This window comes from Peromyscus maniculatus, chromosome 10 (assembly GCF_049852395.1).
Source record: "Peromyscus maniculatus bairdii isolate BWxNUB_F1_BW_parent chromosome 10, HU_Pman_BW_mat_3.1, whole genome shotgun sequence".
In the NCBI taxonomy this organism is placed as follows: domain Eukaryota; kingdom Metazoa; phylum Chordata; class Mammalia; order Rodentia; family Cricetidae; genus Peromyscus; species Peromyscus maniculatus.
In genome coordinates this window covers 60,949,318-60,963,109 of record NC_134861.1, presented here as the reverse complement: position 1 = coordinate 60,963,109, position 13,792 = coordinate 60,949,318, and the positions used below count along the sequence as shown (strand labels likewise).

At 47.0% G+C, this 13,792-nt stretch overlaps 1 protein-coding gene across 3 annotated transcripts in view; it reads left to right on the top strand.

The window, feature by feature from the left end:
• The first annotated feature begins 10,341 nt into the window (after nt 1-10,341).
• Smim14 (small integral membrane protein 14) overlaps nt 10,342-13,792 on the top strand; it is a 46,915-nt gene continuing 43,464 nt past the window's right edge. Inside the window, exon 1 of one of the 3 annotated variants that reach the window (XM_076546341.1) lies at nt 10,342-10,561. The gene's annotated coding sequence lies outside the window, so the exon portion shown is untranslated. The remainder of the gene's footprint in view (nt 10,562-13,792) is intronic. The other 2 variants (XM_076546343.1, XM_076546342.1) reach the window with 2 other exon arrangements.

Sequence of the window (13,792 nt, the reverse complement as noted above, 5' to 3'; positions counted from 1 at the left end):
CCCTGGACCAGTCATGCCCTTTCCTTTTTATTTCTTTTTGTCTCATTCAACAAGCTGCCCTACTGTTAAGCCTCAGGCCACTGATTAGGCTCATACTATTATTACCTTCTAGGCATCTTTGTCTGCAGGTATTGATTGGGTTTATTTTCTCTGCCAGTTAAAGAATTAACAGGCAGGAAACATCTCCAATGAATCAGGTATCAGTAGCAACAGGGAAATTCTTTGTTGTTTTTTTCAAGACAAGGTTTCTCTGTGTAGCTCTGGCTATCCTGGAACTTGCTCTATAGACCAGGCTGGTCTTGAACTCAAAGATCCACCTGCCTGTGCCTCCCAAGTGCTGGGATTAAAGGCTGCTACAGGGAAATTCTTAAACATAGCAAACAGAATCAACCAGTAAAATGTTTTTATTAAGGGAGGGAGGAAACACATTGGGCATACAGAGAAAAGATGCTCTGCAAAATAGAGCTGAGATTCAGGAAACCAAAGCATTGAGGGCTGGGACTTTTAAAGTTTCTGAAATGAAGCATTAATCTAGTTAATCTTTATCAATAAAAATTGGGAGTCAGATATCAGGGTAGGAACCTAAAGATCAGAGAAGCAGGGAGCAGCCACCAGCTGCTTCCTATCTCTACTGTTCCTCTGTCCCAGCCTTACCTTACTACTTCCTGTCTCCTCTCTGTCTACAGTCCTCCAAAACTCTATGGTTAATTTTAGTCAGCTAGTGGCTGACTCCGCCCTCTGACTCCAAGCAAGCTTTATTTGTTACACAACATTGAAGGGTCTTCCTCCCCCACTTTAGGTCAGCTTGAAGAAAGACTGGATGGCTGACAGGCACACAACTGTTTTGCAAACATGTTCTGATCTGGCCTTGAACTTATTGAACCAGACCATCAGGAGGGACCTTACTGGCAGGAGAAAAAGCCCACAAGGCCTTTATTTTAAGCTGCCAGGCTTTTGTCTCAGATCAGGTGAAGAAGCAGCCAGTCATCTTGGAAGTTCACCCCTTTATTGCCTAGCCATGGCCCCTCTCCCTATCTGTCTGCCTGTCAGGGTGTCTGATTCCTAGGCCCTCGATACTAGTAAAAAATGGTCTATATTTCTCCTTAATTTCCTACAAATCCATTCTTCTCTCTCTCTCTCTCTCTCTCTCTCTCTCTCTCTCTCTCTCTCTCTCTCTCTCTCTTCTTTCATCATGCTAGGAAACAAACACAAGCCTTATGCACACTAGGTAGTCACCCCACTGATGAGCTGTTATCCACAACCCTACAGTTTTTCCTATAAAGGCATCTCTCCAGACCCAACAGGAGGTTGGATTTTATCCTGACCCAACGAAGAGTAAAAGAAAGGAAAACAAATAAGGCATCCCTCAGGAGAAGAGGGAGGAAGCATCGGTTAAGAGACGCCCCATATCTTATTCATATTCACATGAGTATGCACAGCGGTCAAGGACACCAGAAGAACATGGCCTACACAATCAGCTAAGCAGGGTTCTGGGGGCTCACTGAGGTGGCAACCACAGAGCCTGATGGGTTGGACCTAGGTCCTCTGCATATATGTTATGGTTGTTAGCTTGGTGTTCTTGTGGGAATTCCTAACAGTGGGAGAGGGGTGTCTCTAATTCTTTTGCCTGCTCCTGGGATCCTTTTTCTCCTACCAGGTTACCAGGTTGCCTCACCTAGCCTTGATAAGAGGGCTTGTCTCTAGCCTTACTGTATCTTGTTAGGCCATGTTCGGTTGATATCTCTGGGAGGCCTGCTCTTTTCTGAAGGGAAACAGAGGAGGGGTGGATCTGCAGGAGTCGGGAGGGGCTTGGAGGAGTGGAGGGAGAGGAAACTGTGGTCAGGATGAAAAGTATGAGAGAATAATAGATTAAAAACCCAACAAATTCAAAATGCATACTTAAGATTTTTGATATATCCCAGCACCCGCACTCCAGAAAATAGTTTGTTCACAGAAGGCTGCTGTGGATATCGTTTTCTGTATAAATAAAACACTGGTTGGCCAGTGGCCAGGCAGGAAGTATAGGCGGGACAAGGAGAGAGGAGAATTCTGGGAAGTGGAAGGCTGAGTGGAGGAGACACTGCCAGCCTCCACGATGACAAGCAACATGTAAAGATATTGGTATGCCATGAGCCACGTGGCAAGGTATAGATTTATAGAAATGGGTTAATTTAAGATATAAGAACAGTTAGCAAGAAGCCTGCCATGGCCATACAGTTTGTAAATAATATAAGCGTCTGTGTGTTTATTTTATAAGTGGGCTGTCAGACTGCCGGGGCTTGGTGGGACCCAGAGAGAAAACTCCAGCTACAGAAGGCCCTCAATGTAATTTATTATTTTCTTTAAAAGAGAGCCTAGGCTGTCTTCGAACTCACCATATAGCTGAGGAGAGCCTTGCATTCCTAATCTGCACGTGTCTGCCTTCCAAGTGCTGCTGATGCAGAATATGCCACTCGGCCTGAGGCAAGATAATTGATTTTGGAGACAGGGTCTTGCCATGCAGCCCTGCCTGGCCTGAAATTTGATATGTAGACTCAGCCGGCCTTGAACTCACAAAGATCCTTTGGCCTCTGCCTCTGGAGTCCTGGGGTTAAAGGTGTGCACCAGCACACACAGCTTCTCTCACTTCTTTACATGAGCGAGTCGGCACCTCCTTCAAGAGCTGGCTGACATGTGGCCTGCCGTCCCCCAGCCTGCAACTGGACCGGGAGCAGACCGGTCCAATTGACAATTTCTCCACAATTTGAAACAGCAATTTACAGACTTCAAAAGTCCTTTCTTGCTGGGCATGGTGGCGCACGCCTTTAATCCCAGCACTTGGGAGACAGAGGCAGGGGGGATCTCTGTGAGTTCGAGGCCAGCCTGGGCTACAGAGTGAGATCCAGGATAGGCTTCAAAGGAAAAACCCTGTCTTGAAAAACCATTAAAAAAAAAAAAAAAGTCCTCACTCCCTGTGGGTATGTGGGTGTGTGGGAGAGTGTGGGTATTTTACAAAAGTTTTACTGTATGGAGAAGATGGAAAGATCAGCAGAAGGGGCTGGAGAGAAGACTCGGCAGTCATCACTCAGTGCTCTTCCAGAGGACCCAGATCTGGTTGATGGTACCCACACGGCAGCTCAGTCCCAGGGGCTCCAATGCCTCCTCTGGTCTCTTTGGGCTCCTGCATGTATATGGTGCACATATATATGCTCAAGCACAGCCACATACATTAAAAACATTTTTTAAAAAGATTTTGAGGGTTGGGGATTTAGCTCAGTGGTAGAGCACTTGCCTAGCAAGTAAGTGCAAGGCCCTGGGTTCGGTCCTAGTTCCGGGGGGGGGGTGTGTTGGGGGGGGAGTAGATTTTTTATAATAATTTTTACAAGGTCAGGGAGATTAATGGACTTGTCGACCCTTTGATAGAAAATCATTTGTCACTATTGACTGTGCCTCGCTTTTCCATGGCTTCTGGGGATTTGAACTCGGGTCCTCACGCTCGTGTAGCAAGCATTCTTGTCTGCTGTGCCAGCTTACTCGCCCTCATAAGGCCAATTCTAAACCTTCTGTCATGATATATTGCACAGGGGACCCCGAGGTTATCCCGCGTGTGCAGGGAAACATGCTGGCATGCTGGACAGACGCAGCGGCGGCGGGCTGGCCGGTGACTCAAGCCGTGCCAGCATGGGGAGGGAAGAGTCATTCATGACCCAGATGCTGCATCCATGCGGAAATGGTTTATTATAATAGAGAGGCGGAGAGAGAGATAGGAAGGAGAAGAGAGAGAAAGAGAGGAAGAGAAAGGGGTGGAGGGTGAACAAACATCTCATGGGAGGAAAAGCAGGAGAGAAAGAAAGGGAGGAGCTCTTCCTTAAAATGAAGCTTTACATCAGGACGCGGGGAGGTACCAAGGAGCGGGTCAGAATATTAACAGCTTTATATGTATATAATTCTATGTAGTACTTATGTTTTACACATATACATACTTATGATATATATATGTATTCATATGAATGAATGAGAACCAAATATGTAGCTCCTTCATGGATATACCCATGGTCATATCCAGAGAACACATTGGAACTTCTACAACACTTTCAATAGCTTACTTTCCAATTAACTTTCCTCTTTAAGATGCATAGCCTTCTTCTCAAAGTAAAAGATCTCTGATCAGAGACTGATGCTAGATTAAAGCTCTTCTCTGGTTTCAATTCCACTAATTTGACATTTGGATTATGGTGTGTGTGTGTGGGGTGTGTGTGTGTGTGTGTGTGTGTGTGTGTGTGTGTGTGTGTGTGTGTGTGTATCTGTCCTTCAGTGTGCTGAGCTTAAAACCCAAGACTTCTTACAAGCTATGCAAATGATCTTCCACTGATCCACATCTTGAGCCCCAAATGGACTCCACATCAGGACCTTTGTACCATTTGCCTACCTGCCTTTATTTACATTTGGTGCATGATAAGAAACAATCCTACCCTCCTTGAAAAAATAAACAGGTAGTCCATAAAAGGGTCTAATAAAACTCCCAGAAGTCTTCTACTCCTCCAAACTCCACTCCCTTCTCTGTGTGACTTAGGGATTGTCGCTACTTTATTCTCTTATGTTAGGGGTGAAGCAAAACTACCTGTGGATTTAGTCAGATGAAGACAATATCTGAAGTTCTCCTGTAATGCTTAGGGACCCTTCATGATTTACATTCAAGAGCTGGAGAGCGGTGACTGCGTATACTGCTCCTGCAGAGTTCCTGAGGGTGGTTCCCAGCATCCATATTGGGTGGCTCACAATTATTTGTAACTCCAACTCCAAGCCTGTCTTGAAAAACAGGCAAACAGAAAATATATAAAGAAAAAAGGAAAAGGGCAGCAGAGGTGTGTGTATGAAGAGTCTATGAGGACATAGCAATAAGGAGACCATCTGTAAGTCAGGCAGGCTGCCCTCACCAGAAGTCAACCCTCTGGCATTTTGTTTTCCAGCCTCCAGAGGAGTCAGAAAAGTTAGTCATTCCACTGTGGTAGTTTGAATAGATAATAGATTTATGCACCTTTTTTTTTTTTTTCTTTTTTGAGGCAGGGTCTCACTTATGTAGCTCTGGCTTTCCTAGAACTCAGAGATCTGCCTGCCTTACTAAGTAGACCAGGCTGGCCACGAACTCAGAGATCTGCCTGCCTCTGCCTCCCGAGTGCTGGAACTAAAGGCGTGCGCCACCATGCCCTGCTGCAACCACAGTTTTTTGTTTTCTTTTGTTTTGTTTTTTGTTTATTCGAGATAGGGTTTCTCTGTGTAGCTTTGGCACCTGTCCTGGAACTCACTCTGTAGACCAGGCTGGCCTCGAACTCACAGAGATCCTCTTGCCTCTGCCTCCTGTGTGCTGGGATTAAAGGCGTGCGCCACTGCTGCCCCACGCAATTACAATTTTTAGAATGTAAAACTCAGAGCATGCTAGTTATGCCTTTAATCCCAGGAGGAGGGAGGCAGAGGCAAAGGCAAAGGCAGAGACAGAGGCAGGCAGATATCTGAGTTCTAGGACAGTTTGGTCTACGTGGCAATTTCCAGGTCAGCCAGGGCTACATAGTGAGAGCTCATCTCAACAAAGGAACAAAAACGTTGGTGTAGTTAGATATGCCTGCTGTTTCGCATCTCAAGAGACTGAGGTGGGAGGATTGCTTGAGCCTAGATTATGACACACGTCCATGGAACACAAACATACTGCTAAATGGTTGCTGAGAATACTAGCTTAGCAGTAGAGTGGTTGCTAGTATGTACAAAAGATTGATTCCCAGCGTTACAAGGATAAATAATAATGAAAAATACTAATGCATGACATTTGTATTATAAAAGTAATATGTGTTGCTGTGTGGTGGTGGTGCACCACTTTAAGAGGCAGGTGGATCTCTGAGTTCAGGGCAAACCTGGTCTACAGAGTGAGTTCCAGGACAGCCTGGGCTGTTGCACAGAGAAATCCTGTCTCAAAAAACAAAACAAAATGAAAAAAGTAATATGTGGATATGAAAAAAATTTGAACCATACACACAGGTTAAAAAAATAATGGGGGGCTGGAGAGATGGCTTAGTGGTTAAGAGCACTGACTACTCTTCCGGAGGTCCTGAGTTCAATTCCCAGCAACCACATGGTGACTCACAACCATCCATAATGAGATCTGATGCCCTCTTCTGGCCTGCAAGGACACATGCAGGCAGAATAATGTATACATAAATAAATATATTTTAAAAAATGATGAGGCAGTCACTTGTTTTGCCCCATCTCCTTCCAGGGTTGACTAAAGTAATGCTAACTTTGCTTTAGAAAAATTGTTTACAAATGCATACACTTCTATACCATAGAAGTGTAGAAGCATACTGGAATCCACTCCCTATTTATATCTTTAATACTTTTAGACCCTAAGACAATGTGTTTGTCTTTTCTGGATCATCATGCAAAGGCAAATCTGTATTTTTCCTAATCATATAAATGAAAATCAGTATCTCCTTAATAATGCTCTCCATTTAAACTTATTTCACTAAAATAAATTCCTAATGGTAAAATTGGGCCAATTGATTCTTTCCATGGGTGGAATAAAGATTTTTTGCTTACATTAGTATTCATAACAGCAGCAAAATTACAGTTATGAAGTAGCAACAATGTATTTGGGGCTCACCACAATGTTAGGAATTGTATTAAAGTGTTGTGGCACCAGGAAGGTTGAAAACCACTGAACTATACAGGCATGTGCCACCGCATGGGACTTTTTTTTTTTTTTTTAAAGCTTTATTTATTTATTATGTATACAGTGTTCTGTCTGCACACACCCCTGCAGGCCAGAAGAGGGCACCAGATCTCACTACAGATGGTTGTGAGCCACCATGTGGTTGCTGGGAATTGAACTCAGGACCTTTGGAAGAACAAGCAGTGCTCTTAACCTCTGAGCCATCTCTCCAGCCCCCGAAACATAACTGCATTTTTTTTTTTTTCGAGACAGGGTTTCTCTGTGTAGCTTTGGAGCCTTTCCTGGAACTCACTCTGTAGCCCAGGCTGGCCTCGAACTCACAGAGATCCACCTGGCTCTGCCTCCCAAGTGCTGGGATTAAAGGTGTGCGCCACCACCGCCCGGCGGGACTTTTTAATGTGGTTACTTTTCCTTAGAGAAAAGGTTTCCCTGTGCAGCCCTTGGCTGTCCTAGAAGTTGCTCTGTAGACCAGGCTGGGCTGGAACTCAGAGATCCTCCTGCCTCTGTAGGGACTCAAGGTGTGTGCCCCTGAGGGATGTACCTGCAAGTCTCCTACAGGGACGAGCACCATGAGAAAAGTGAAAACCCAGGTCAGCTTGACTTTGTCCACCTGGATCAGACTTCGGGGAGTCTAATGCCAGGCAGTTCATTGTCAGCATATTTAAAGCACAGTACCATTTGGGCAAAGGTTTCCAGGCCACAATCAGTCCAGTCAGCCCAGTTTCAGGTGCACAATAAAGCTGAAGGTGTGACTATATAAGACTCTTACAGAGTACATGTGACCATGAGGGTGGGTTCTACAGCTAAAGGCCTGGAATCTAGTGTGGTCTCTGACAGACAGCACAGAGGCCCGCAGGCCATAAAAAACACGAGGGAGGGAAGAGTCTAGAATAATCGTTCTGGGGAATTTGGGTGAGGTCTGCCTCCATAGGAAAAGGTGGGTGAGGTCCGTCTCCACAGATAGTAAAAAGGTCACAAGGTTGTTAAAATTCACTCCTAGATTTCTGGGCAGGGAAACAGGTACTTTACCTCCTCCATTGAGAGGAGGCCCCTGTGTATTTAACATTCCTGGTTTTCTTTTTCTTTTTTTCTTTTTTTTTGGTTTTTCGAGACAGGGTTTCTCTGCGTAGCTTTGCGCCTTTCCTGGAGCTCACTTGGTAGCCCAGGCTGGCCTCGAACTCACAGAGATCTGCCTGGCTCTGCCTCCTGAGTGCTGGGATTAAAGGCATGCGCCACCACTGCCCGGCTTCATTTTTTTTTTTTAATACTAGGCCTGTAATTCTCAAGAAAAGGAAAACAGAAAGAAACCTGTAACTGGAGAGTTTTCTCTCTGAATCCCTCCAAACTCCGGCAGTCCGACAGCCCACTTATAAAATAAACACAGAGACACTTATATTATTTAAACTGTTTGGCCTAATGGCTCAGGCTTCTAGCTATCTAGTTCTTACATCTTAAATTAATCCATTTCTATAAATCTATACCTTGCCACGTGGCTCGTGGCTTACTGGCGTCTTCACATGCTGCTGGTCATGGCGGTGGCTGGCAGTGTCTCTCTCCACCTTCCTGTTCTCTCAATTCTCCTGTTAGTCCTGCCTCTACTTCCTGCCTGGCCACTGGCCAATCAGTGTTTTATTTATTGACCAGTGAGAGCATTTGACATACAGACCGTCCCACAGCAGAAACCTTTTTTTTCTTTTTCCTTTTTTGAAGATGGATTTAGAAACTGTTCAGACCTCAATGTCAGGAGTTCCCATCCCCATCCAGCTGCCTAGAACAATCTTCTTGCAAGCATCTTCGGAAAGTCTAGGCACATCTTCCTAGCAGCTGCCAGAGTGCTTTGTTGCAGGGGTGGTCTGGTTATCGGCTACTCAGGCCTTCACAGGAGAACCGGACCAGGCTCAGACCTGCCTCACCATCCCATGTGTGCCTCTGGAGCCTAGCTGACACTATCCTGCAGGACTCAATTGGCATGCAGGCTAGGGGACCAAAGAGCAGAAGCTGCCCAAGTGCCTTCAGCTCTCCAGACTCTAGGTGCTCACTGTCCTCAGCATTAAACTGCTGAGGATGCCAACCACGGAAGCCTGGCAGACAGGGTGCCAACTGGCTGAGTTCAGTGGAGGTTAGGAGTGTAGTTGATGGATTTCAATTATTATGCTTAGTTTTTGTTTTTCAAGATAGATTTCTCTGTGTAGCCCTAGCTGTCCTGGAACTCACTCTGTAGACTAGGTTGGCCTCGAACTCAGAGATCTGTCTGCCTCTTCCTCCCAAGCACTGGAATTAAAGGCGTGTGCCACCACTGCTTGTCTGATTTTTTCTTAACTCAGCAACTGAGAATTATGAGGCTTTCTGGTTTTTGGTTGTTTTTTTGTTTGTTTTGGTTTTTCCAGACAGGGTTTCTCTGTGTAGCTTTGGAGTCTGTCCTGGAACTCACTTTGTAGACCAGGCTGGCCTGGAACTCACAGAGACTCCCTCTGCTTCCGGAGTGCTGGGATTAAAGGCATGCACCACCACCTCCCATTGCCTGTTTTTGTTTTTAATAAGATGGTTTCTTCAATAAATTTTTGTAGTTACAGTGTGCAATGAATAAGACAGAGCTCTAGTATTTGTTTTCTTTTGTAATTGTAACCTTACCCAAGTGTGCAGGCCTACCTCATTAGAACACAGAAACTACGAACCTTGTAGCCTCAGGCACAGCACTGTTTTAAAGGTCGTTTTGTTTTCCTTTTTTTTTTTTTTTTTTAAATTTAAACGTATTAGGGAAGAAAGTGAAATTCCATTCCATGTGGATATTTGTTGAAGTTCATTTTTTTTTTGTCCAGACTTTAGGCTCTCAGAATATTTTTTTCTTGGGTTTACTCATCATAATACTCTTAAGTTTTGTCCAGAGTTTCTTGACGTCGTTGGATACAGCCGCACAATTAGGGCTTCCTCCAAGTGCTTGCAGAGATGTCTTGCTTACCAGGCTCCACACTTCCATTCGCTCAGGTCTCTATTTGCTGATGAAACCTTTCTTGTTTCTTACACAGGTGTGACGTTGTCGACTGGACTCGAATTCACCCACACACACACTCCCACCGCCCCAGGGTTTCTCTGTGTAGCCCTGGCTGTCCTGGAACTCACTCTGTAGAAGACCAGCCTGCCACACCTCGCTCTTTAACACATCTCTTTTAAGGTTCCCGTGGAACTTCCTTTAGGTCTGCTTTTCCGGTTTTGGGAACGTCGTCAGGCTCACTCCAGCCACCGCGGCTGGACTCGCTGCGGTCACCTTCGGGTTCCGATTTCCACGAGGGCCACCAGCTCTGCAGGTAGACCGGGTCTCCCCGCCGACATCCCATTCCCGCGCACCTCCTCCACCACCTAAGCAATGACTGCACCGGGCGGCTGGCCCGGAGCCATCCATTCCCTCGGCCAACGGATACCCACGTCGGACGACACGGAGGCGACGACGACGTGGGACAATGCTACGGGCCGGGCCATCCCAGCGGAGCAGCCCCACCCCTCCCGGCCGGAACCACCACCTCCTCCTCCTCCTCCTCCGCGCTCGGCGCACCCACGCACGTCAGCGCCCCAGCGACGGGAGCCGCCTCCCCCCCCCCCCCCCCCGCCGCTGCGACGCCGCCGGCCGGCGCGGCGGGCGCATGCGCGGTGGGCGGGGCCACGGGCGGCTCGGGGCGCTGCCATCTGTTGCGCCGCCCTCGGGAGCCGGCAGATCCGGGTCTCGTGGCTGCGAGTGACGTGGTCCGTGGAATCCAAACAGAGGGGGAGGAGGCCGGCGGCCAGCAGCAGCAGCGGCAGCAGCGACAGCGGCGTCCGGAGCGCTCCCGGCTGCCACCCTCCCCGCCCGCCGCTGGTTTCGGGCGGGTGAGTGTCGTCGTCCCCCACCCCCCCCTCTGGCCCACCGCCCTCCTCGGCGACCCGTCTCTTCGTCGCGTCGGTCGCCGCTTGTGTGTCCGCGCGCTCCCGGGGACCGCGGCGGCGGCGGCGGCGGCGGCGGAGAGGGCAGCCCCGGCTGGGCGCTGCACCCGAGGTGCCCGCGGCCCCCGGCTGGGCAGCCTGCAGCCGGGCGGGACCGTCACCCGCAGTCCGGGTGCTGTCACTTGGAGGGCCTGCTTAGGCAGCGTGGGCGTGCAGGGGACTGGGGGGGGGGGGCGGGGACAGTCGCCCCGAAAGCCGGGCGGTGGTGGCGTTTGCCTGGTGGGTCCGATGAAGTCACCCGGACGCGGCCCTTTGTTGCGATGTGTGATAGCTGCCATCCTGAAAGCCAGAGCTCTTTTCTTTTTTTTAAAGCCTCCTCCATTGTGTTGCGGATTTCAAAGATTTCCCCTTTCTCTGTTGGTTCTGTGTGGGGAGCCCCGGTCTGAAAACGAGCAGGTAGCAGCCCCGTTATTGGAAGGAATGCAGGGCGATAGCCTGGCGATCGTTTTGAGATCCGTGTCGCTGCTTAAAGCCGAAGTTTTCCGAAGTGGCTGTTTAAACGTTAGGATTTTGGCCAAGATAATAACCGTAGAGAGGCGGCAGGATGTTTTTAGTTGCCCCAGTTGGAAAGGCTGTGAATGTGGCCTTAATGGAATGCCTCGGGTTTGCATCTGGAGCGGCGGGTGAGCTCCAGGAAGCATTTATACCTGCATTTGTAGACGAGACCCTGCGGATTTGGTGCTGTCTTGTCAAAAACTGCCAGCAGAAATTCGTACAAGGATTTGGAAAAGCCTACAGTTTCCCGAGTGTTTAGTCTGGAGACGCTTAGGAGGCATTCTCGCTGCCCTGTGTCTGATGTGGAGGTTGGGGGGAGCAGCTGCGTGCTCCTGCTTCAGGTGACTCACTGCTCACGCAGATTCCTTTAGTGTAGTCGCCCACCCTCTCTGCCCTCCGTACTCAGACCAGAAACCAAACTTGGGTGTCCCAACGTGGTTTAAAAGGGGACATCTTCTCCTCTCCAAGATCCTTAATTGAAGTGTTTCTGTGGTAAGCAGCAGGAAAGAACGACAGAAAATGTGAGACTGATTGCTTTCCATCAAATATGGGAAGAATTCTTTGGGATTTAGATTCCTTCTTTCAAGGGTGTGCCCTTGGGCAGTAACTGACCTGTTAGCAAATGTTAGGTCATGGATTTTTTTCCCTTTCCTTTTACCATACTTGAAATCCTGTTGATAAAGGGAATTTTTTTTTGCACTTCCCCCTTTTAAGCTTTAAAAAAAAAAAAAAAACCTTTTTACTATCCTAAAACAATATTTTTGCTTGTACAGAATGTTCTTTTGATGATTGAAGAAAATGTTGATAGAAGTACATGAGGAGAAAAAAATAATAATCCTGCCACTCAACTTGCCAGGAGTTGTTAGTTTATATCCTTCCAGATATTTTTGCATTTGTTTTATAAAAATATGATATCATACTGTATTTTTTTCCCCCCCGAGATAGGGTTTCAGTGTGTAGCCCTGGCTGTTCTAGAACTCACTCTGTAGATCAGGCTGGCTTCGAACTCACAGAAATCCACCTGCCTCTGTCTCTCCAGTGCTGAGATTAAAGGTATGCACCATCATTGCCTGGTTGCATTTGTTTTTTTTAAGAAATAAATTTTGTTTATTTTTATTTAATGTGTATGGGTATTCTGCCTGTATGTATGTCTGCGCACCTTGTGCATTCCTGGGTGCCCCAAGGAGGTGTTGAATTCATAGGATTGGAGTTACCGTGTGGGTGCTGGGAACTGAACCCAGGTCCTCTGCAAGAGTAGCTGATGCTCTAACTCGAGCTGTTTCTCCCATGCATTTGATTTTTTTTGCTGTGGGCTTAAATGCTTACTGGCAGTTTTTCTTTCTTTCTTTTTCGAGACAGGGTTTCTTTTTGTAGCCCTGGCTGTCCTGGAACTCGCTCTGTAGACCAGGCTGGCCTGAAACTCACAGAGATCTACCTGCCTCTGCCTCCTGAGTGCTGGGATTAAAGAGGTACAATACCACCGCCTGACTAGTGTGTTTTTCTTTTTTTTTTAAAGATCTGCTGCTACCACCCAGCAACACTAGCTATTAATGCCCTAATTTTGAAAGTTTTCCTCCCGTGTCTCTTTGGTGATATTGTGAGATTTAAGAAATCAATAGACATTGTATGACGTGTGAGGCTTAGATTGTTAAATTCTCAAGGCAGCAAGTGCAATGTGGAATTTGAGAAAAGTCTTATTTAGTAGGTCTAGTCAGGTAAATTTAGGTATAATCCTTAGTTACACCATGCTCCAAATGAAGAGTAGCAGTTATCACCCCAGCCATGAGGCCCTGGAGGGATTTACTTTACTTAGGGCACTTAATGTACTTTATTAGCACTGGGGTATGTGCCATTTATTTGGTACAGTATTTTTGTTGTCGTTGTTTTTTAACCACTGACACTAAAGGAGAATGCTCTCTTCAGCCCAGCTTCAAAGGCTAAGTATCATGAAGTATCCTAAATCTGTTAATACCAGTTTGGGCTGATGTCTCATAAGCTTTCCTAAGACCTATAAATCTCAATTGTCACTCATTATCTCCTGAGTAATTAATCCCAGATGCTTAGTACCCTCTGACTTAGTTCTTTTCTCTTTAATTTTTACATGTCTTTTTTCACAAAATTTTGACATTTGTGAAATGTGCCCGTGTGTGTGTGTGTGTGTGTGTGTGTGTGTGTGTGTGTGTGCTCGCACACCCTTGTGTGCCACACAGGAAGATGGTACTGGACTCCCTAGTGCTGGAGTTGGAGGGGTTTTGAGTTTGCTTATGAGCTAATGCCAGACAAGAGGACTAGGCACCAAACGGGGTCCTTCGGACAAGTAGCAAGTGCTCTTAGTGAGCCATCTCTCCAGCCCCCTGTAATTAAAAGAATTCTAGCACTCAGTATGTGTTCTTTCCCCATCCCTGTGCTACCGTCCTTGCTAGGCTGTCACCATCTCTTACACGCTCAACTGACGTCGCTTCCTGACCTCTCTCCAACTTTGGCTGCTTATTGTGCATTTCTCCCATCACAACCTAAGAGATCCTTTAAAATGCAAATTAGACACACACACACACACACACACACACACACACACACACACACACACACACACGTGCATGCGCGATAGGCTCTTCCTCCTCG